This window comes from Mustela nigripes, chromosome 5, assembly GCF_022355385.1.
Source record: "Mustela nigripes isolate SB6536 chromosome 5, MUSNIG.SB6536, whole genome shotgun sequence".
NCBI classification, from domain to species: Eukaryota; Metazoa; Chordata; class Mammalia; order Carnivora; family Mustelidae; genus Mustela; species Mustela nigripes.
Window position 1 is genome coordinate 125,916,711 of NC_081561.1, and position 17,072 is coordinate 125,933,782.

Consider the following 17,072-nt stretch of genomic DNA (forward strand, 5'->3'; position numbering starts at 1 on the left):
TTTGACGGTGTTCAATTCTTGTTTTTCTAGCAGCAACAACAAATCTAAATACCAGCCCGTTACTCCACAGTGGGAAATAAAGATGTGGGCCAGAAGCCTGGATATGGTGTGTCCAGACCATTGTCTCCATGTTGGCATATCTACATGGGGACCTACCTAACTCACAAGCCAGACACTTGTTTGGGAAGCATAGGGCTAGCACTGGGGAGCTTGCTGGGCGGTTCGAGAAGGCTTTCCCAGTCACCATAGTTTGAGGTTTCCTTTTCCATTGCTGGCTTTGCCAGTAGGAGCAGAACACTAAAAATCAGCTCACCATCCTTTCTTGGTTTTACATCTACAAAATCTGCTGTCCGGAGACAGGTGAACTCAGCCTTCTCGTAGTCAACCTCAAATGGAAATGCCCCTTATATCTCCACCAGCATAATCTGATCTAGTTAATAAAACAGTGAGCAACAGGAAAGTGTGGGATGAAGAAGTGATGGCCTTTAGAAAGCCAAAAAGCATTGGGAATTGGAATTTTAAATATATTCTGATAGCAATCATTCCTGTGATGTTATGGGAGGAACTGGAGGGTGAACAATTTTACTGCCATTACTAGAGTGAGAAGTGACCAGGCCAAGAATAGTGCCACTGGTCTGTGAGTAGCGAGGGGCCCAAAGAACATAAAAGCATGAGATATATGATGGCTGTGTGGATGATATATGTTGCTGAATACAGAATCATATTAGGGTCTTGTATGCGGACTGGAGTCGTTACGAAAAATATTAACCTGGCTTCAGCCACTTTCAGAAGATGCAGTGACAAAATTGCCCATAGCCCCTTGAGATGGGAGAGTTCTTTTTATGATGGGTCCCGTAAGAAATTACAGCTTTTCTCTAAAGTCAGAGACACTCAGGCTTGGCCAGCTCCAGTAAGGTGACAAGGCAAGTGATTTAAGATGGGGAAGAACTGCCTCTCCTCCACTAAATCACATTTCCTCTTGCCCTCTGGAGTTACGTGTCACCTCGAAGTGCAGTCTCAACCCGCCATAATTCACTCACATCCTCTGACCCTTCCTGATTCTCTGGGCACATGTGGTGCTGTTTTTCTTCGGTGCCTTCAGAAACCCAGCCCATTCATATGGTGGTGGAAATTGGAAATGCATCCGTTAAATAAAGGGCGGCATGGCTTTTGTGCCCTGACAGTGAACACTGTTGGTGACGAGTTAAAGCCAAAGTGGAAAGCATTAAACCGGACGGAGTTGTGGGGGCTGAGGTGTGGCCGAGTGATTTCTCCATGTGCTTGTTGGTGACTCACACACAATTTCTCTTGGAAAGTCTGTTGGTAACTTGTCAGGGTTCTTCGTACTTTTCCCCGGTGCCTGCCATTCTCCTGCCCTATTACTGGCTTGTTTGTTTATCATCTGAAGCAGATTCAAAGCAGACTGTATCTTGAGATCAGTAATCTGGGGAGCTACAGTGTTCTTCAAAGAAGCCATCAGATTTGCTAGTTCTTGGCCAATATGAGGTTTGGTGTTTTTTTGTTTTTGTTTTTGGGGGGCTTTGTTTTCTTTGTTTTTTCCATTTCGAAGTGATTCTGTTCCTGGTTACCTGACTTTATGCATTCTTCTTTGTTGATACGATTACAAATGATTTCAACGAGCAGATATTGTCTTAGATGCAGAACTAATGAGGTTTTAGTTGAAGACTTTGGAAGATTGTAATCTTCCTTTAATCTTCAACTTTCAAGGCCTCAAATACCAGAGCTGCAGCTTCTGTAGGCTGGAAAAAATATTCCTCCAAATAATAAGAAAAACAACGTATAAACATTTTCCAAACTATTCTATCCACAAAGAATTCCATTTGTAAATGGAATACTCCCTTCTTTGTCTTTGCCTGGGAGCTTGGGGGATCGCTGTTTGTATTTGTACATTTTCTGAATTTCTACAGTTTACACTTGTTTATGGTACATTGGGGAGTTCAGAGTAACCATTTGCAAATGTTTGAAGATATTCAAAAGAAAATATCCCCCCTCCTCGATTTTCCAGGGAAATGACATATTCTAAGTAAAATAATCAATGGAAAAAATGTGTACCATGAGTAACCTTTTCACCCTCACTTTTTCCATTCCCCTGGAGCAACAAGTCCATACAACTTCCACCTTTGTGGCTTCCAGATTTCATACATGTTTCTAAAATAGGAAGAAAATCTGGGACTCTTTTTCCTGGTCCCAATTCCACGCTGCTCCCTCCGCCCCATGCTGCTCCCTCCGCCTCAGCAGCAGGGGTGCCTCCCACTTTTTGTTTTCTCGGGGAGAGCTGGAGGAGGCAGCCCTAGTTGTGGCTCCTTGGAGTTTAATTATTAGTCTGGTTATGGAGCCACAGTCCTGAGAAGGATGATCTCAAGGTGGGGGAAGGTGTGCTGACCTCTTCAGGAAAGCCTGAAGGGTGGAGGTGATGGGTAACTCCTTGCCAGTTTAGTTTCTCCAGCTGGAAAACTTGAGAGAGTCAGCTGCCTGGGAAGTCTGATCCATACGTTGGAAGTACTCCTTTGGCTGCCTGCTATGAAGGCAAGGAAAAAGAAGAAAACCTGAGACTGAGAAGAGGAAATTGATCCCATTGAGGTGTACTCAGACCCTCTTGCCAGTCTGGAGATTCTTAATGTCCCACTACGTGGGGTTATGGAATGTCTAAATTGGCCACGTATCCCCTGATGTTCAAGTTTCGGCTGTCTGTCAAGATGCAGAGGGCTGTCCAGTTCTAGGTAGGGGTAATTCACAGAGTGAATTACCTGGTGGACCACCAGGTCCACCTCATGGACACGTGTGAGTTGGGAGGAACTGCCAGAGCTTCCTGTGATCATTTCAGATGTGTAGAGGAGACTTTTCTAGATTGCAGAGTCAAGGTCGGTCTTAGCCACATCTCATTCAGGGCCTCTGGCTGTTTTAATCCTTGCCACAAAGGGTGGTTTTAATGTGCAAGCATCTGGCTTTTGGATGTTATTTCAATTCGATTATGGTACAATAGGAAAGGATGTATGTGACCAGGTATTTACTTCTTTCAGATGGAGCCATAACTCTCCATCTTCAGCAGGGCTCAGACTAGGGTGAAGTGAGAGGGTGTTCAGTGCACAAACTCGAAAGCACTCAGTCTCAGGGGCGTGCAGGTGCCGTGCTAGTCACGGCCTGGCTTCCAGGCCTTCTGGCTGATGTGGCTGCTCCTTCAAGCTGGTCTTCTGCTCCCTGGACTAGTCCATGGGTGGCCTTCAGCAGCGCCCCCTGGAATTCTAGGGCAGGTGTTACATACCTGTGCACAGAGGCATTGTCTTGGGAGGAGAGGTCCATAGACCTCGGCTTCTGAAGAACTATGCCTGACATCTCGGAAGGATTATTTGACATCATCACAAAGCCATATCTGAGCCGGAATTTTCCTTGTCTCTCTGAGGAAGCCAATTTAATGGTAAAGTTTTCCTTAAAACAGAATTATCTGTAGCAGTTTTTGCCGTGGATGGACCTAATATCGCAGAACCACTGTTGCCGCGATATAACATAAGACTTGCCTCCAGAAGACGGCTTTAGTGACAAAAGGCAAAAGGCTGTAGACCCTCCATGTCCTGTGAGCACAAGAAAAGGTAAGCAAGAGAAGAAACAAGTTAGATACTTCCCCAGCCCCCTGGAATTTGAGGTTTCTACTGTGGAGGGATACACTGTCCTTCAGGGGACAAGCTTATGTCCTACTTTCAAGGCCGAGGGAGCAGAATGACTGGCGTCTGGGAGGTGGACGGCTCAGTAAATACCAAGGCATTGATAGGGCCATGTCTGGAAGCGCTACCCATTTTCCCCAGCTCACTAGCATGCTTCTTCACCCCGAGACACCGGGCTTGGAGAGAGGGAAAGCTTTGGATCACTTCTTAACAAGCCATTGCTCAGAAAGGTGCTAGAAATAAACTCCCTGTCTGATTTCCAACAAATCATCTCCTTGCCAGCCTGAGCGGCTGCCTGGGCATCATGGTTCAATCACTTACACCTATCTTCGTGCAGACAAGTCCTGGGGAGGGCCAGAGGTATTTGAGGACCAAAATACACTCGAGCACAGTTACCTCATGTGGTGAAAGACCTCCATCCCCAGCATGCTGCCTTTTCCAGATTCTCTTGTCAAAGAGATTGTTCCAGAGGGATAGAGGTGGCCATTCTGTCTCCCTTCACCCCATCCTGCAAAGAATTATTGCGTGTTCTTTGGTTGCTGGTCTAAATGGACAGCACTTCATACGTGAATGCACGTTAAGGTAATGCATTCTGCATGCGTATGCTTTTTTGTGTGTTTAATGTCTCAAAAGCCTAAAAGGAATCCATTTCTGAGAAACAAATAAATTAGCTTTAAGAGATAAACGATGTAATGCCGGCATCCTTTAACAGGGTCCCATTGTCACGGAAAAGGGGTCAATGCCCTCTCCGAGGCCAGTTCAAAATGTTGACCCCATAGAGCTTTCCTCCAAATTTGTGGATTTCCACAGCATTCTTCCTGACAATCAAGTGGGATGGGGTCCGGCCTGAGAATGTGAGGCCATCCACGAAGAGGGAGAACACACACACACTCACACACAAACACTCATTATTTCAAGGGTCACTGAAAAGATGCTTAGTGACAGCAACCGGAGCAAAAGCAGATGAAAAGAACGAGCAAAACTTGAAATCAGGCTCTCATGCTTTAGAATGGCCCCCGAGAGCACGGCACATTCTTAGACTAGAAACCAGTCCGGCTGCCCCCAAGATCTTTTAACTCTTCGCTCTTCGTCCTGAGCTGGCATCAGCAGTAGCCTGTGTGTGCAGTTCTACCAAGCTTTCCCAGCGCCTTCTCTGAATAGAGAGAAAGGAACTTCCTTTCCACGGAGCCATGGGTTCCAGACTGCGACAAATCAAAGTTGCCCAGCACTCCCCAGCCTCATGCCACCCTGCTCTTGTGCTGCGCTGCTGGATGTCTCATCGTCTCCCCCATTGAGCCTCTGGTGGGTTGTCTCTCTTTGATGGCACGCTGTGTTTTGTTGCGGGTAAACAGGGAGGTAAGAATGTGACCGAGAGCATTTAGGCAACAGGAGGGAGAGGTACACTTTATAGACTCATTTGATATGAACCATTGACCTAACATCCCCAAAAATGCAATTAAAAAGTATATCTCTCTCTCATTTGCATGGCTTATTTCCCCAGACATGCGTTTGGTATTGAAAATGAATGGTCTTCCCATTCAACATGGGTCCCAATTTGTAATGATCTCCTCCTTGCAGCTGGCCGAGTTCTCGAAGTGTTTCTAAAATGTTGCTGTCTTAAATTTGAGCCAACCTACACTAACAAATTATCTAGAAGCAAAGCGGCTGAGCTGCGTTTGGTGAGAGAAAGGGAAACCCTATATTTCATCCTTCAGCTCTTGTTTTGGAAATTCGGGCTGTAACGTGATCTTTTTCTAAGGAAATCTACACACGCACACTTTAAAAATTGTGCAGCTTGGGTGTTGTGGGAGCAAGAACGATCAGGTTTAAGTTTCTCTGCAAAGTTCTGCATCCCATCAACAAGCCCTTTTGATATTTTAAACCCATATTTAGAGTAATTTAAAGATATTTGGAGCACATGTGGTTAAATGTAAAACTTTGTCATTATGATTTGTTAGATGCTTATACTTTAAATATTTATAAGCCATTTTTAAGTACTTTATCCAAAAGCTCTCTCCCACTGGAATACTGTAATTGAGTGGTATCCGAGCGTCATTATATAGAGAAGATACGGGGTGAAGTCACAGCAGCTTGCATGTGCGTTCTTCCTGTTTTTCTGGTTTTAATTCACGTGCTATTTTTAGTAGATTCTGCTTATTTAAAAAATGTATAAAAAGTCATAAACAGTGTTGGTTGTCTGTGAGTTTAAAAATAATTACCGAGTTCTCCCAAAGGTAAAATGTTCAACTTGAATCATGTCGTGTCTCACCTCTTTGTCTTACCCTGGGAGTAACTAGTAAGACTTTTCCAGGAGAGCGTTGGCTCTGGATCTGTGGCCATATGAGTTTAAAGTGTCATATTGTTCCTCTGAAGTGTTTTACGGGCAATTTATTGGTGGTTAGATTGGACCCTTTATGATTCACCTTTAGCTGTCTTGGAAACTAAGACCTAGGATCCCGTCTTTATCAGAGGTCGCCTTTTCATGCACTTCATATGAAAAAGAGGAGGGGGGGAAACCCAGACTTTTTCCACACTCAGAATCCATTTAAGCTTCAGAGGTTATAAATTTCAAACTGACCACAGGCCTCTGGGGCTCACACTCTTTTACGGCTGGCAAAATACAACTTTCTGGTAAGAACGGGGAAAAGAAGGCTTAAAAAAGGCTCATAAACTTGCTTGGACATCTAATAGCTCTTACCAAACAGCATTTTCATGAGTTAAGTGTAAATGAGTCAGAAACATATAGATTGAATTTCTTCTAAAATACACATGGGTTTAAAAATTAAGGCCAAAGTGCTTGGCAAAATAAGTTTTGGTTTTAGCCAAACCCCAAATGTTTGAAAAAAAATATTTCTACAATTTGCCAAACCAAAAATACATCCAGGTCCCTCCATTCCTCTCCTTTAATACGATGGCATCGTAAGCATGGGCCTTAATGTCTATTATCATATCCACCAAGGTTTGAGCAACACGAATCCTAAATGTTGATTGAAAAACTATGAAAAATTTTGGAAAAACTTTGTGGCTCTGCAAGTGAAGGTGAGGGGCTGCTGGTTCAGAGGTCCGATTTTGACAGCTCTCTTCACTGTCTGATCATCTGACCAGTTGTGTATGTGTACAGGCGTGCCCATGCACACGTGTGTGTGTGGCCTATGCAGAAGAATAATAGCTTTTAAAAAAAATTCTTTATTGGAGTTCTTAATTTATACTTAATTCATATTTTACAGTCTACAAACTTAAAAAACTCCCAATCATTTCTAAACAGAAGGAGGCAGCCCCCTTTCACTTATTGATAGAGATGGTCTTCATGTATTTCCCTAGAGAATAAAATATATCCATTTTTTAAAAAACATATCCATTATTAACTAATGATACCTAATGTTGACTTTGTGCAGGGATACTGCTGTCAAGAAACACAGGGAAGGGAGGGAGGGAAGGAAGGAAGGGAAAAGAAAGGGGGAGAGGGAGTGGCAGGTGTTCTTGACTGTTTTGAGGAGCTAATAAACTGCTGGGAGAGACAGGAAATAACCAAGGCAGCTTCTCCAAGCACCACGCGGAGCTGCCAGTCGCCGTGGTCCCACAGACAGTGTGCTTCAGGGAGGACAGGAGCCTGCGCAGTTCCCCTGGGGCTGTAACTGACTTTCTAGCCCAAGGCTGGCCAAGGGGGCGCGCGATATTCTTGGACTAAATGTAGGCGAAGCGCCCCAGGAGAACAACAGCGAATGGAGTTACCCTGGGAGGGTTCTAGAAAGCACATGAGTTGGGAGTTAGGCCCTAACTCTGGGGAGCGGCCTGGACTGGCAGTCGGGAGTGTCAGGCTAAGGAAGGCTATGGGATGTGAAAAGCCACAGAGGTGGAGAGCAGTGAGCTCCGTTAGGGGGCAAACGCCCCCCCCCCCCCCCTCCACTTTGCCAGGCTGGGGCGGAGCCCCGCAGGCTGGAGGAGGGCAGTGAGAGCTCCGGGGCGGGGAGGCTGTGGGCTGGTACTCCACGCGCTAGGCCGACCTCGAGCGGAGGAGTGACAGCGTGAAATCTGTGCTGGGGGAAAATTACTTTAGCAGCTGTTCACGGACTGAAAGGAAGCGAGAGAAGGACTGGCATCGCTGAGGCTGATGGCTGCGTTCTGATGACAGGCTAATTACCAGGGGTGGATGCTAAACGTTGCGGGACGTGATGGCTACCGTGAGAGGGGCGGGGCTGCCCCCTGTGCACCGGAAGTGGTGGCCGTGCACCGGAAGAGGGGCTTTGCGTCGGGCCTGGGCCTAGAGGGGCTTCCCGGCTGGTGGCGGAAGGACAGACAGTGTCCAAGGCCAGTCCGGGGGACGATGGCGGGCCCCCAGGGCCGTGCCGACACAGGAATCATCCCTTGGGACCACCAGCTGGCCAGGCGTGGTGCGGGCTGTGGGCTGCAGCTCTCGGGAACACGGAGGACGGTGGCCACGGGGACACCGGACGCTCTGGTCTTGGAACCAGGAGCAGCCATCAGGCTTGGGTGGCTGGCTCTACCTCAGACAGCTTCTAGGATGTCCCCAGCAGCTGAATCCCATCCCCATCCACCAAGGGCCTGGGAGTGGTGTCAGGGGAGTGGACAGCTTCTGCAGATGTCCTTTTATCTTTTTAACCTTCCCTACCACAGACCTTCTTCCCAAGCACCCGCATCTGGTGACAGTGGGCTTCCAGCGGGGAAGGTAGGCAGTGGTGTGGCTTCCTGGCAAAAGGAGTGCTTTGGAGTTGGGCCAGCCTGGGTCCAGATCCCGGCAGAGGCATTTCAAGGTGAGACAAGTGCCTTGTCTCCTCCAGGTCATAGGCAGTGATCCCACCCGTGTGAGGGATGGGTAAGAAAACATGGACAGTGGGGCACATCACAGGTGCCCAAGAGGCACCAGCTACTGTCCCTAGTGGAAAGGCTGCAAGGTTTGGGAGACCACGGGGCTGGTGTGAAACCTGCTTGGATTTGAAAACTGGCCACATCGCTTACTAGCTGTGAGTTTGGATCTGCTTTATAACCTCTTTGTGCCTGCTTTCTCATTATGTAATGGCATCAGCTAATATTTATCGAGCACACTCCATATGTAGGCAGTGTTCAAGTGTTACACGCCCACAACAGCCCTGTGGGATACCAGTAGTAAGTCAATTTTACAGATGAAGTAACTGAGACACAGAAAGGCTAAGTCTTCCACCCAGTGTCATTGGTCAGTCAGCAACAGTGCTGGGATCCGACTGGCAGCTCAGCTCCAGAGTCCCCATGCAAAATCATGGAGCACATCTCATATACAAGGAAAATGAAGAAAATAGCCCCTACCCCATAGAGTCATCAGGCTCCAGTGTAGATAATCTGGGTGAAATGTTGAGGTAGTGTCTGGTGTATAGTAGGTGCTTGCTAAAAGAATCGTCACGTGGCCCCTGCAGCCCAGAACTTGCTTCCCTTGGATGTGTGTAATGGAAGGTAAGGAAATGCTTCCATGCTGTCAGCCTTGGAGGTGAGGAAACCATTCCAGAAATTCTAAGATGTCTGGTTCAACGTTTACAAGAAGGAACTGGGACAAACAGAGCAAATGCTCAAGGTCAGAGTGGCATAGCCAGGATTAGAACCTGAGTCCTCATTCTGCCTTTCCTCTCAGTGGGAAACAAGATCTGACCAAAGCTGCTTGAGTTACACACCCTGTGCCAAGAACCAGAGGCATATTTTTGCCACCCGTGGTATCACTTCCTCACGTTGAGCAGCTGATCTCAGGAAATAAGTTGTACTTCAACATCTGGGGTTGTGAGGGTAAAGAGTTGCAGGGAAGCAAATATTAACCATTCTCTCCATGTCCTTGGCTGCATGGGGGTGGGGGTGGGTGGCGGCATGGTGGGGAGTCAGCATGCTTGCTCTCATTCGGTACAGCGAAGTTAGTTTCCATGAATATGAAGGCTCTCTCTCTCTCAGTCTCTCCTGTGCTCCTCCCCACCCTTCTCTACTCATGGACTGGTTGTAGAGAAGAGATAAAGTGCCAGAAAGACCACCTTTCCAGCTCCCGCCTAAAATCCTAGAATTTACTATCGCTCCGTAAACCATAGCTGCTCGTGTCAGAAAGCTGCTTTTTGCTCTAGGATCCTTTTTTTCTTCTTCTTTTTTTTAACCTAGACTCCCTCTGTCCAGAAAATATAGATATATAGAGAAATGACGGACTCAGACTTAACACAATAAACATCTACTTTTTTTGTCGAAGGCAAAATTTTTAGAAGGCACATGAACCAACATTAGCCAGTTTGTATATTGGATGGAACTTGAATGAAAATGCAATTATAGCTTCTTAACAAATCATGTCGCAAAGTTCTTGTTTGCCAAGCAAAGGAACTGGACTGTGTATGTCTTTGGGGCCCTTATGGCTCTGACACTGTGACACCCCCCCCCACTTGTTGGGAAGGAAGGGGAGAGATGAAACCCTGGACTGGGGGAAGCACTCCCTTCATGGGACCATAGAACTTGGGGTCATGGGAACCAGACTCAACCCACTCTGCCCCTTTCTAGCTAGTGACTTTGACCAAGTGAGCTCCTCACCCTTCCTGGGAAAAGTTTCCTCATTTGCAAAATGGGGACGATAATAAATACTTGAGTAGCATTGTTGGTTCAATGAGATAACCACACACAATATGCTTGTTTTCAAGTGAAATAAGTACATAAAAGTGCCTAGGGCAGTCTTTGATATAAAGTAGATGCTCACTAAAATTTGAGTGGAAAACTGCAGACTTAACACAATAACTTAACTTAATTCCCAAACCATTATGGAAGTGCTCAGTCCTAAAAGCCAGGGGCTTAGCGCTCTTGGCTCATCATCCAAATTTCCCGCAGAACATTAACTGTATTATGTAATTCTTCTTCTTCTTCTTTTTTCTCTTTTGTGAATAACTGTGGCCACCAGCTCCAGTGCGTTAATGAGCATGTACTCATGAATCCCCACCTGCTTTTAGGATAGGGCCAGACAGGGTAATTTGGTTTGCTCCAACCCCCTAGGTTCCAGGAAGGATTTGAGGTATTTAAGGAGGATCAGTTGTCTAGGATGAAGAAAAGGGCTTGTATGAGTGCACAACATGGGGCTCCATGACTGAAGGCTCTTTGTCTCCTAGGAACTTTTCGAGGTCAGCAAGAAATAGCAGTGACCACTTATGAGAATAAACAGGCCTCTCTACCCATTTAACTCATAGAACCGGCCAGGCAAAGAAAACCAAAATTTTAATTTGTCAAACAAAGGATTAAAAATGGAATTATCCCAGTAGGTGGTCTTATATGGTTGTGATTTGTATTGATTAAAGACTAAAATAGGAGATATTGCTAAAGGAGAAATTATAAAAAAAGAAAACCAAGGCCTGATGTTTGGTTTCTTTCTTTCTTTCTTTTTTCTGTTAAATATACTTGAGCCTTGGCTTTTCAGAGCCATGGGGAGGGCAGAACCGTGGTGATGAGGTTGTAGTTCAGACCAGAGCTCAACCCTGAGCTAACTGAAGCTCACCCTTGGATCCCATACCCCTCTCCCCACCACTGGTTATGTCCCATCGTAATGACACCAGGAAGGAGAAGCGATGTTTCTCAATGACTTTCACCCACTAATAAGCCCTAAGCAAAGAGATGCCCTCCATTTCATAAATGAAAACCCTTTCTGTCTTGGTAAAAGCCATTTCAATACCTCACGAAGCAATGGTTGATGGGGGAGAGGAGGAACCATTTTTTTTTTTTTTGCAAAACCTCACCTTGCTGCAGCCTTTTCTGGAAAGGGCTCACCGTGGAGACCACTATCTGGCATCACACTTGGGTTTATCAGCTAACGCAGGTGACTCTGCTCATTGACCGCAGGGCTCTACTCTTGTGAGTGTCCCAGAATAGCTGCGGCTACCTGAGAGCAGTTTAGTCCTCGGGGACTCATTATTGTCCCAGATAAACAGCGTGGCCCAAGCCAGCGCGTAATGGCTGTATTTAACCGTGATAAGTGATTGGCCGACGTGCCGGAGTGAGCTGCCTCGCTGCGGGGCCCCGGTAAATGGACAAAGGCCAGTGGCTCAGCAGCGGGCATTTCTTGCACATCGTGCAGCTGATGCCACAATGTTGTAGATTTTGGGAGTAAATATGACAGATGCGGGGAGCTTGCCTTCTAAGCAGGTAAGGCACAACAGACATCCAGGATTTTGATGATGCTAATGACAAAGGTATTTGAGGAAGGAAATAAGAATAGAAGTTTGGAGAATGGATTAGATAACCCAAGGCTGGTTTCCTGGCAGAGGTGGACTCTTGTACCATGGAGGGACCAGCTTGCAAATGTTGGGATGTAGGATAGGATAAAACATTTTTCTCTGGATGCATGTTTACTTCTGGAAGTGGTTGCATAGAAATTACAAAATTTCCTTTTAAATGCAACCAGTGTTAAGTCTTAGACTATAAAGGCCAAAGAAGGAAAGGTGAGAATGGTCGTATTTTGACAGTATTGACACTGAAAAAACTTATCAGTACTCAGATCCAATTTTTGTTCTCTGTAGTTCTCTGCAAACTCTTGTGTGGTAAAAGAGGATGAGTAACTCGATCACATTCTTAGCAATGCTCTCCTGATGAAAAAAGGAAAAGTGGGGCACCCGGGTGGCTCAGTCGGTTAAGCATCCAACTCTTGATTGCAGCTCAGGTCTTGGTCTCAGGATCGTGAGGTCAAGCCCTAGTGTGGAGTCTAGTTTAAAAGAAAGAAAGAAAGGAAAGTTCTAGGCAGGCAGAGGCTCTCTCAGTGCTCTTGGTGTTTGCAGTCCCTAAGGAAGGTTCTTCATTCTTCTGGCCTGAAGGGACCTGGCCATATGAGCCTGCTGGAGACGGTGCATTGTGGAGCAGGTCTTCAAATACAGTACTCGCATGGTGTTCGAGCTGGGTTGTGTGTGCGTGATAGTCCATGTTATAGCACCCTGAATTGTCCTGCCTTGAGATGAACCCCCAGCTCACAGGAAAATCCAAATGGGAGGCACAAATATAGTCACTTCCCCAGAATTCCCTGCATTAAGGGATGCTCCAAAATTCTCTGCCAGAGAGCTGTGTGTGTGTGTGTGAGAGAGAGAGAGAGAGAGAGATTCATAAAAAGGAGTCTCTGGAACTTTGGGCTTTGGAGTTCAGAAATTTATTAATAGTCCTTATGTTATGCTCAAATTTATAATCCTGCATAGTTGACCACTGGCTTTGGTCCAAAAATCCTATGGTCACAGAACTTGAAAGGTGGAAGATATAATAGAAAATCTCACTGAGGCACCCATTTCGCAGAAGAATCAAGGCTTGGGCAGGTTAAGGAAGGGGACACGCTGGACTGTAACTCGTGTCTCTGTTTCACTTATCATAGTAATTTCCCCTTAGTTCAGATCAAGAAATTTAGAGTGGATGATTTTCAGTAAGATCCCTCTGCTTGGCAAGGGCAACACAGGAACTGGCTCGGGCTCTGGAACTTCCTCATGATCACTCTCTAAACTCCCAAGTTTGCTTCCTCCCCACTCTTGAGTTCCATACTTTGCATACCAGTCACTTCTGGAAGGAGAAGCCCAAGCTTGGTTCTTCATTGTCATTGAAGCCAGAGTCTGTTCCCGTGTCCCCAACAAGGGGGGTGGGGTGCTGCCCTGAACCAGCAGGGTCACAGGAACACAAGAAGGATGACCTTTGTCCCACCCCCTCCTCAAATGTGACTGCAGCAGGGACTTGTGCTGCCACCCTCTGGCCTTTCGTGGGTGTCCCAGACATGGCAAGTGTGTGGCGAGAGGCAAGGAAACAGCACAAATTGTCTACTTTGCCATTCTCTTAAAATAAGCTCGGTGTGAGGAGGCTTTCAGAGCAGCAGGAATGGGGCTGCAAAAAATAGAGTGCAGTGCAGCTGCACCCTTTAGAACTTGGGGGGAAAACACATATTATTTACCAGACAATAATAGATACCAGAGAATAATAATGATTATTATAGTGTTTGGGATGGCAAACGCTGTAGTTAAGGTTCCAGAATGGCTCTCATTATAATCCCGTTTTCCCAAGTCCCTTATGAAAGCCTTGAAATTTTCTCCATGTAGGCTGATGCTGTCCATGTTTGGCCTTTGTCCAAAGGTGATTTGAATATAAAGAAACTCGTTTGAGAAATATTCCTCTTTTTGAGGTCATGATTACATTAAAGGGGGGTAAAAAGCCACATCCTTGAAAAAGCCATTACGGCATTCCTAAGTCAGTCGTTCAAAATGGCGGTGTTTCCCAGTCACTGGAAGAAAGCGTTAAATGCTTTTACGCCACCCGCCTCTCCCACCCCCCTGCCTTTTCCTTTTTAAAGAAAGGATTCAGAGGCCTCCTCCAACTACAAGATTTGGTCACTCTTGGTCCCAAGCCCAGGGGTGGGGATGGTTTTCCTCCCTTCAAAGCAAGTTCCAGGCTGTGCTCCCTAAATGGAAAGAACTGCCCCAGAAGAAGCTACACTTGTATCTTTGGATCCATTCGTGCTTTCTGGGTCTCCTTTCCAATTCATTATGACCTCTCATTTGATAGTGGCTCTTGATATTTTTATTTCTGTATCCCTTCTTGCCATTGTTTCTTTCTTTCTGAAAAAAAGAAAGAAAGAAAGAAAGAAAGAAAGAAAGAAAGAAAAGGAAGTAAAAGAGAGAGACAGAGACAAGAAAGAATAAAAAGTGAGCTCTTTATTCAGAGATAAATAGCCACATTTCCAAATCTGACCATGCCAAATGAAAAGGTTTCCATGGCCTTGTAATTCCAACCCCCATTGCATATTTGTGGTGTTTTGCATTTTCACTTTGGTTCTTTAATATACACATTAAATACACACAGATCTGGTGATTTAATGTGATTTGGGGAACTCAGGCATTTCCTGTCATGCACATTCAGATTTTCAGACCTGGTTTTTGGCTGATCATTATTATCGTTACCATTAACACCAGGACTGGGAGAGCAGGGCTGAGTCTTCCCAACGAGCATGCTGACCTCCTCACACTTGTGCTGAATTCAGGCTACAGACACCCTGAGCAAGTTTGCACGTCTCTTTATAGCCTCTTTTTCTTCATCTATAAAATGCGGAAATTATATTATCTCTGGGGTCCCTTCAAGTTTTCAATTCTATCGCCTCCCTGAGGTTATTTTTTCATTGTTCCAGGAATAATCTCAACCCTTGTAAGGACATTCACGAGTCCCCTGTCTCGTAAACCTCACGTTCAGTCAGCTTTTACCCAGTCACATTTCTGACATCCTCACGGATCAGCAGGAGAGAAAAGGAATTTTTTTGAGGGCATGAGGGATGGGAGCTGCTTGACCCTCATTCACTGGACAAACGCGTGTCTAGCTGAACCGGGGGCTGGGTGTGGAGATGTGGGCCAAACAGACATAGCCCCAGACCTCAGGGACTTTACAGTTTGCTTGGCAGACTTCTAAGTGGCTGTTTACTAGGAGTCCCTGAGTGTCCTCAGGAGGTTATATTTCAAACCAAGGGACTGGTGGCCAATGAAATGAGCCAGTAGGGATGGAGAGGCAGAGCCTAATATCCGTGGTAAAAGCCGGGTGGGCATTCTCCAGAAATGGACTTTCCTGGAGAACAGTCCCCTTCAGAGCTTCTGCCCTGGGATCCCGCAGCCCTGTTGGTTTATTGTCTGCCAGTCCCTTGCTACTGTTCGGTTCAGGTAGCAAGAGATGGGAATGACTCACCTTTGTCAGGCAAGACGCAGGGAGAGGGGCATTTCTCCCAGCTCAGCTGCCTCTGCAGGAAACCTCTGAAGAGAGGTCTTCGTGTCTGCAGTCGCTATTCATGGGCAAAAAAGCGCATCTCTAGGCTTTCCTCCTTTGTAGCACACACCAGAGCTGTGACCCGGAGTACAGGGGTGAGGTCTGGAGCTCCAGGGCCCCCGTGTGACCTTGCCTCGCTTTGGTGTGACCTTGGACCATTCAAAAGAGCTGCCAGTTAAGCATGCTGTATGGGGGAGGGCGACGGTTGCCTGGTGGCGAAGGGATGCTGCTGTGGTCTTGGGGGAGGGCGTGGTGCCCCATGCTCATTACGGCATTCCAAGGAGCGACTCGTGTTTCATTTCCTCACACAAAGCTGGCAGGGCTGACCCGGAGCAGAACTGTGAATTAAAGACACGTCAGAATCACGCTGTGCTCTCTTGTCCTGGGCCTTCGTCGCAGGTCCGGCCCACCGGGCCAGAGCGTGCGGCCCTGCCTCCTGCCTGGGTTCTCCCTGCATGGGGTAGGGGTGTGGTCGGATCCTGTGGATGCTGACCGGCCTCTTCTTCTCTTTTTCCCAGGAACGCTCACTCACAGGGTCCCCTGCGTGGAGAGAGAGCGCAGAGCAAACCATGTCACGCCATCCAATGACACCAGCTGGTCAGCTCACCACCCCCTCTGGCTGAAACTCAAACGAATCAAGCCGCTTCCTGTCATTAAGCATCTCGGAGGAAGCAGCCCTCCCTTGGTGGCCTCCAGCCCAGAGAAGCCAGCACGTCTTGGACCTACCAAGCGGCCCAGCCTTCTTGCGGCCACCGTCTCTGCTTTTTCCCCAGAGGAACTTAGGGATTTCGCCCCTGGTTTTAGAACAACAAGACACCGACAAGCCACAAGGACCATCGTAGGTACTCTCCCTGCTCCATCTTCGAGGCACAGAGGGTGAGGCTGGAAGATGATACGAATTTGAAAACAAACATCTTTTTTTAGTCATTTTAAAAACTGCTGTGGTTTTGCTGCTACACGAAGAATTGTGATTTTGCATTGTACGGTTTGGGACCTGTACTGTCCACGTTTCGAAGGCGGAGAGGGATCGTCCTGGGGTCCCAACACTTCAGCGTCGTCTCTGTCCTGCCCAGGATGCACTTTTAAATGAAGAGTTAGAATATTTTATTGGCTGATATACTTTTCTTGTTATTTTTACAAAGGCCACCTTTATCCTTTTTAATGCCATATTTTCAGTGTTACACTTTTATGGCTTTTAATTTTCGATTTGACAGATGTAAGAAGCAGCATGAATAGTTTATACTGTGGTTTTTCAGAGACTGAATGCCAAGAGAACTCGGTAAATGTTTATTCTTCTCAGCTTTCTCTTTAAATTCTCCTAAATAGCGCCCCATTTGGGAACAGAGCAAGAGTGTTGAACTGAAGACCAAAATGCCCTCAAGGTGTAAAACAATCTGAGGGGGACTGTTTGCTGGGCGTCACGAAAGACTTGGATGAAATTTCAACCCTGATGGTTTTCGGTGATCCAGGAAGTCAGTGAAGCAATCTCTCTCTACGCAGAGTCCTTTCATGATAATTAGAATGGTATGGACGAACCAGTGGAAACAAGAGGGAAAGTGAGAAAGATCGCCCGTGATTCTGTTTCACTGTTTGCTTTCTCCTGTCATGGTTAAGAGAAATGTGCAATTCGATCCT

At 46.5% G+C, this 17,072-nt stretch overlaps 1 protein-coding gene across 2 annotated transcripts in view; it reads left to right on the forward strand.

Moving 5' to 3' along the window:
• Nucleotides 1-16,043, forward strand: part of SOBP (sine oculis binding protein homolog) — a 159,317-nt gene extending 143,274 nt beyond the window's left edge. For both annotated transcript variants that reach the window (XM_059401143.1, XM_059401144.1), the window contains one exon: nt 15,956-16,043. The gene's annotated coding sequence lies outside the window, so the exon portion shown is untranslated. The remainder of the gene's footprint in view (nt 1-15,955) is intronic.
• The last annotated feature ends 1,029 nt before the right edge of the window (nt 16,044-17,072 follow it).